Consider the following 7867-nt stretch of genomic DNA (forward strand, 5'->3'; position numbering starts at 1 on the left):
CATTATTTTAGTTGGTTGTTGTTACAAGAGTGACTCTAATATATGTCTAAGGTCTAGAATAGTTTAAATATTATTTAAATAATTTAATTCTAATATTAGCATAGAATTAGATTAGTTTTAGAATTTCTTAAATTATTATTACCTCAATTTATATATTATATCAATTATTTTTTGTTATCTTATTTTTCAATTTTTCAATTTATTTTTTATTTTTATTGACTCTCATGATAACTAATAAAAAATAAAATAATTTAAGTTAAAAAATACGTTAATAATAAATAATATTTTAGATTATTATTCAAACAAAAACTAAATCTTATATAATACTATTAGTTGTACTAAAAAATTTTATTGACATTGTATACAATAGTTAATAATTGTGTTAAAATTTATCAACAACTGTAAGGTTAAAAATTTTACTTATCCAATATGATATATTTAATTGAGTTAAATTTTCACTAACATATAACTAATAGGATCATTGGGTTAAAATTTAGTTGTCAAATAATATATATTTAGATATATAAAAAAATAATCATGGGCATAAAAAAGCTAAGTTAATAACTACAATTAATGACTATAATTAATATATATCAAATTAATTTAGTATTAATTAAAAATTTATTTGTCCAGTGTGATTAATTTAGCATTAATATATCAAATTAATGACTATAATTAAAATTTTGTTGTCAAATATTATTTATGAAGATTACTGTGATTTATGAAGATTACCGTGATTTATGAAAATTATACGTACAATGTCGTGTCTGCGTGTCGGACACATTTCGGACACGACACTCATGGACATTCGTTCGACACGTATGTCTGTTATGTCCAACCGTGTCCGATTAAAAAAATAAAAAATTCTTCTCTAGACACGCTTGAACACACTTAAATACCATCACGTGTCAGCGTTTTCAACCTTATTTTTAATATGAATTCTTAAAATAAATTTAGAAATAATATATGATATTATTTATTAAACAAAAGTATTTTAAATACTTTATATAATAAAAATTAAATATTAAAAATAACTAAAAAATTAATTTATGATTTAATATCATTAAAATATCAAAATATCATTATGATTTATATAAAAAATACTTTATATTTTATATATATGCGTGTCTCTGTTTCTTATAAGATTTTAAAGTTTGTGTGTCGGAATGTCTCATGTCGTGTCGTGTCCTGTGTCCGTGCATCATAGCTTGATATTAATAATAAAGAATAAAAAATCATTGAATGAATCATATATATAATCATAATTAGAAAATAATTAATATACGTGACTTAAATATACTACAGAAAAAACATTGAGTATCATCAAATTTATCTGCGAAAAACGAAATTAATCCGCCGATAATAAATTTACCATCGGATTTTGTGTCGGTTCCAATCCAACGATATAAACCAAGGTTTTGGAAACCGAACTGGTCATCAAACCGCTCTAGCTACTGGTTTATTAGTTTATAGGTTTAACTGGAATAACCATTTTATAATAAAATAAAAAATAAATGAACACACTAAAACAAACCATTTTAAATTCCACTCCCCTCTCTTGAGAGATGCTAAAATGATACTCTTCTTCCCTCTATTTGTAAAATATACATTCCGCTCTCTTATAACTTTTAAAAAACTTTCTCTTTAATCCATTTTAAATTTTGTGTTAACTAATGTTAACTTTATCCATTTTTCAAGAAAAAAATAAATTATTTTTTACAAAAATACTCTTTAGTAAAAAATTTATTTTTTTGTCATTAAATTTTGCTTACCAAAATACTCTTTAATAAATTATTTTTATTGATTAAATTGTATTTTTACCAAAATATTTTTAAAAAATTTAATAATTAAATTATTTTTTCTAAGATACCCTTTAATAATTTTTTAATTATTAAATTGTGATTTTATCAAAATTTTTGTTAACAATTTTTTTATATTTTACTATTAATTTTCTGATATCAATATATATTATTTTAATATTAAAAAATCTAAATAAGATTATTTTTCGATATCAATATATATCAATTGTTATACATATTAACAGTGGTAATATTTTTTTATTTAATGTTAAAATAACATGTATTGATATCTGGTGCGCAAAATTAGAACTTGCACAACTGAACCGTCAAGTGCACCGGGTCGTACAAGTAATACCTCAGGTGAGTGAGGACCGATCCTACGAGGATTGTCGGATTGAGCAAATAATGGTTTTCTTGCAGATCTTAGTCAGGAGAATAGAAGAAATAGTGGTTGTTGTAAGCGCATAAAATAAACAATCGATAAAGAAAAGACGTAAAAATAATGATAAAAAATCAGTTAAAGCCTTGGAGATGCTTGTTCTTCCTGATTAATACTTCTTACTGACTACTTTAATAATGAGTGATTCATTCAGTGGCAAGACTATAAGTGATTAAAGCTCGGGCTAGTGGTCATTAATCTCCTTTGATCCACATCAAACACCGATGCTAATGGTCATTCAATATGAACGAGGGTGAAGCTCACGCAATTCAATCTCTGGTGATCCAACTCAAAACGCCACAGACAAGGTCAAATCTTTCGGATCAGAGAATGATGCTCAGTATTCTAGCCTTAATGCCACATAGACCTCTGTTACCCATGGCTAACGAGTTTTTATGTCACTTATTCCAATTAGCCCAAATACGTGTTGGAACTTGTGATGTATTCTCAAGTTGTAGCTCAATACTATCCGGCTAGGGTTTCGCAAGAGCTCATGTAGAATAAGGGGTCATACACTCGTTCCACCCTAGATTCATAAAGATGAAGAACGATAATACATCATAGAACGGAATCAAACAAGTATTAAAGTAGAAAATTAATGATATTAATTCATAGGAATGAGTAGAGCTCCTATCCTTAACCTAAGAGGTTTAGTTGCTCATAATTTACAGAGAAAACAGAAAAATGTATGATAAGTCGGAAGATCCCTAAACATGGGTGATCTTCTCCTATATATACTAATCTAAAAAATAGAAATTACAAAAATGAGATAAACTAAGCTAAAAGGTGCAAAAATCCACTTTTAGGCCTACTTGGTGAGTGTTTGGGCAGAACTTGGCGTCCAACTTGGATGAGTGGGCCTTGAACGCCCACTAGGGGGTGTTCATGCTACCTTGTGCTCCCTTGCTGGAGTTGAACGCTAGAGAGGGGGTAAGTTGGGCGTTCAACCCCCGTTTTGGGCAGTTCTTTCCAAAGTAAAGTATAAACTATTATATATTGTTCAAAAGCCCTGAAAGTTAGCTTTTCAACGCCATTGAGATTGCATCAATTGGATCTCTGTAGCTCAAGATATGCTCGTTGGAATGCATGAAGGTCAGGATCTGACAGCATCTGTTATCCTTTCTTTGCCTCTAAATCAAACTTTGCCAAAACTTGTCAGTTTCACCAAAAAATCACCTGAAATCATAAGAAAAACAAAAAAAACTCAAAGTAGTATCCAAAATGTGAATTTTGCACTAAAATGTATTAAAACTAAATAAAATACTACTAAAAACACTCTGAAAATGCACTGAAAAAGGGTAAAAGATGCTCTGTCATCAATATCAAAAAATTAATAGTAAAATATAAAAGTAATTGTTAATAAAAATTTTGGTAAAATTATAATTTAATTATTAATATTTTTAAAATATTTTAGTAAAAATACAATTTAATCAAAAATAATTTATTAAAGAGTATTTTTGTAACACCCTCACTATCAGAAGTCACGCTTCTGGCTGCGCTACTCTGATAGAAAGAAGTATTACGACCACTTTACATACTAAATACTAAAATAGGAGCCCGTGACTCGACACCGTATCGCTGATTTCTTTGAAAACCGGAAATAAATACTTTGTCTTAAGAAAAACACAAGCATGCATAAAGTCATATACCAGACTCCTTACAAGATAACTCATAATATAATATACATATAAAACATACAATTCCTATCCCTCTTACAAACTTGTAATAATAGAGACGAGGGAAGAAAATAATCTAATTAATACAACAACATATAAACCAAACGCAGTATAACTCTTCTTAATGCTTCTTCATCCGGTTCTTGAAAAGGTAAAGTTGTAGTGGGTGAGAACCTAACCACATGGTCTCACCACAGAGTTTTCGAAGTTCTCATAAGAAGATATTTAACAAGAAAACTGTTTTCAAACTCAGTGATTATCATTTCTTTATGAGTCTTTTTAAAAACCAATAGGTAATCATTCAAAACGTTTTCAAAGAAATAATGTTTAATCTTTCAGAAATCCGAACCTTCCCTTTCTTATAAGAAAATCTCAATCAGAAACCAACCACGGAATTAACCACACAATCATTAATTCAACACCAAAATTCATTCTCAAATGTAGCACGCCAGGGCTAACACAAGCAAGGCAGACAAGGAAAGCACAAGTTTAGGTAGCAGTTACAGCAAGTAGTTCAAGTAACAGTTAAGAACAGTTTAGCAAGTAGGCAAACCAAAACACGTTCAAACCCAAGCAAAGCATACAAATGCATATGATGCATGCCTGTCCTATGGCTGATGAGGCTCATCTGTCGGTTATCCAGCCAACCTGACAAGTCTGAATTGTCCTTAGACTGTCTCCCGACGTGCATCCCCAAGAGTCTATACATAGCTTTTCTCAAATAATCAATAATGCTTAATAGGGGTAACATTCCCGGGAATTTATATAGTGCCCGGTCACACTTACGTCGTAGGGTCAACAGAATATCGAGTTTTCAACCTGGTATACTTGGTGGCAAGCCACGACACTTAATCCAGGGAACCTCGTATCTCAGATATTTCAAATTCATAAGCCAAATGAATAATTCAAAGATCATATCTCAACATTCTCAATCCATATCTCAACATCATCATCATTCATCAATCCAAATCTTATTTCTTAATTCATTTAAAAACTATATTTCAAAGAAATCCTCATAATCTTTTTTCCATTCCGTTCACTAACAATTTTCAATCCAAAACATAGCTTCTCCTCTAATAAATGAGGTAATCAATTACAGCAAGTAGTTCAAGTAGCAGTTAAGAACAGTTTAGCAAGTAGGCAAACCAAAATAAGTTCAAACCCAAGCAAAGCATACAAATGCATATGATGCATGCCTGTCCTATGGTTGATGAGGCTCATATGTCGGTTATCCAGCCTACCCGACAAGTCTGAATTGTCCTTAGATTGTCCCCCCGACGTGCATCCCAAGAGTCTATGCATAGCTTTTCTCAAATAATCAATAATGCTCAATGGGGGTAACATTCCTGGGAATTTATATAGTGCCCGGTCACACTTACGTCGTAGGGTCAACAGAGTATCGAGTTTTGAACCTGGTACACGTGATGGCAAGCCACGACACTTAATCCAGGGAACCTCGTATCTCAGATATTTCAAATTCATAAGCCAAATGAATAATTCAAAGATCATATCTCAACATTCTCAATCCATATCTCAACATCATCATCATTCATCAATCCAAATCTCATTTCTTAATTCATTCAAAAACCATATTTCAATGAAATCCTCATCATCTTTTTTCCATTCCGTTCACTAACAATTTTCAATCCAAAACATAGCTTCTCCTCTGATAAATGAAGTAATCTTAAATCGTAAAAATACTTAAAATTTAAACCTTTAAAAATAACTACTTCAAATGAAACTTCTAATTTTATAAAATTTTGGCAGCATCTCCTCTAAAACTCGGATTCTGCCACCCTTTTTGGGTCCCATCCAAACATTTCTCACCTTTTTTTCAACCATTTCCAATTCTCATTCACTTCCAAAATTCAAACAGTTCCAATATCAAATTATTTTCAAAGCAAATCAGTGCCAATAATAAATCTCTTTTTAAAATCAAACCAGTTCAAATACTAAATCATTTATAAAATCATTTATAAAGTCAGACTAACTCAAAATTAAACCGTTTCCAAAATTAATTCAATTTCATAATCCAAATCATTTCCAAAGCAGATTCGTTTACATTATCAAAAATAGCTTCAAAACCAAGAAAGCCATTTTTCATAATAATCAACTAATTAACCTTTCAAACTAATTCCCTTTTAGCAATCACAAACTACTCAAGAAATCAAGCAATCAGTCATTCACCAGCAAAGAACCACAGTTATAAGACAATCATAAACACAGACATATGTTTCTCACATTAATATCTATTTATAACAACTCTGTATTGTAAAATAGATTTTAAGAAAAATCCCTACCTCGATTAGCCAAAATCGTGGAATTTAAATGCGACAATCCCCTTTTTTTTCCTAATTTGCAGTAGCGTCAATTTTTCTATGGTAATTCCAATGGTTTCACCAGGATTCGAATTTGATGAAATCAAATGTAGGAACAACACTGAAAGTTCAAGACAACGCGAAAACTAAAATGGAATTAAAACCAGAACAAACAAATAAATGAAACCAAGGCAGGTTAGCGTGTAAAAGTGAAACAGAACCAGGAAAAAGGTTAAACCAGGGTAGTGACACTGAACTTGAATTGAGGCAAGACAATAGAAATTCTAGGGCCTTCGGGTGGTGACTGTGATGGCAGCTATAAACACCACGGCGTAGCCACACAAACAGCAGCGGTGATTGTATAACCTGACGCGAATAACCTCAGTAACAACTCACGAAAGAACCAAATTAACAGAAAAGAAGATCTGAGGCAAGATTAGAGCTTACCAAACAGACTTAGGCCTTAGTGTCGGTTTCTGGTGGCGGTGGCGTGGAGCTCCGGCGATGCCGCAGAAAGCATAAATGGCAGCGGGTAGATCTGCGGAGGCGGCCATTCTTCCAGCAGCGGTGGCAAAACGCGAATAACCTCTCTCTCCCCATGGACTCTCTCCTCTGCCTCATCCATGAACGATGGCGACGCTGGCTCCCTTCGGCGACGACGACGGCGCAAACAGTAGCAGGTGCGACGGCGAGCTTCATCACCGACAGCGACGGTGACTGGCACGAAGAAGCGGCATAGCTTCTCCTCTCCTCTCGGATCTCCTCTCTGCCTCTTTGCTCATGACGCGACGGTGCAGGGACAGTGGCCATGACGAGGCAGTGGCGAGCTACACGGTCTTCCTCTCCCGTCAGTGCTATCTTTCTTCTTCTCGGATCTCTTTCTTTCTCTCGGTGATGTATGTGAACTCAATGAAGAAGGGAGAAAGAAAATGAGTGGCGGCGCTGATGGAAACATAGGAGGCTGTGGGTGTTTGAAATTAGGGTTAGTGTAGGTTGATTTGGGAATTTAGTGTTAGGGTTTTTGTACTAAGGATAGTTTAGTAATTGAAAACCAATTTAATCAAACAATAATCATATATAAAAATATCGTTTATTCATTAAAATTATAAATTATTTTTAAATAAATAGTCTAATTTAAAATACAAGATAATATGCTTAATTTTCTTTGTTCAAAAAAAATAAAGTCTTAAATTTCAAATCTCAATTATTTAAACCAGATCGTGTAAAATTCTTATTATTTCACAGTTACCAAATTTTCTAATTTAAATATAAAAATTATCCAATAATTACATATAAGATAAAAAATCTAATTTAATTATCAAAACCTGCTTTAATTAATTTCATTGAAATAATTTATGGAAATAAAATCTCTCTAATAAATAAATAAAATTTGAAATTAGCTCATAAGAAAAAAATATTTTTTTTTGAAATCTTTGGATCTTACATCCTACCCATCTTACAAAAAAATTTTCGTCCTCGAAAATTAAAATAATACATAGGATATTACATAATTTTAATACTTTTCTTTTGAGTACTTTTTAAAAAAAACAAGAAGTTTTGGCATATATATAAATTTTCAAATACTGAATAATCTATAAAACTTAGATATCAGAAAAGAGTCTGGTTTAAAACAGA

This window comes from Arachis hypogaea, chromosome 4 (genome assembly GCF_003086295.3).
Source record: "Arachis hypogaea cultivar Tifrunner chromosome 4, arahy.Tifrunner.gnm2.J5K5, whole genome shotgun sequence".
Lineage (NCBI taxonomy): Eukaryota > Viridiplantae > Streptophyta > Magnoliopsida > Fabales > Fabaceae > Arachis > Arachis hypogaea.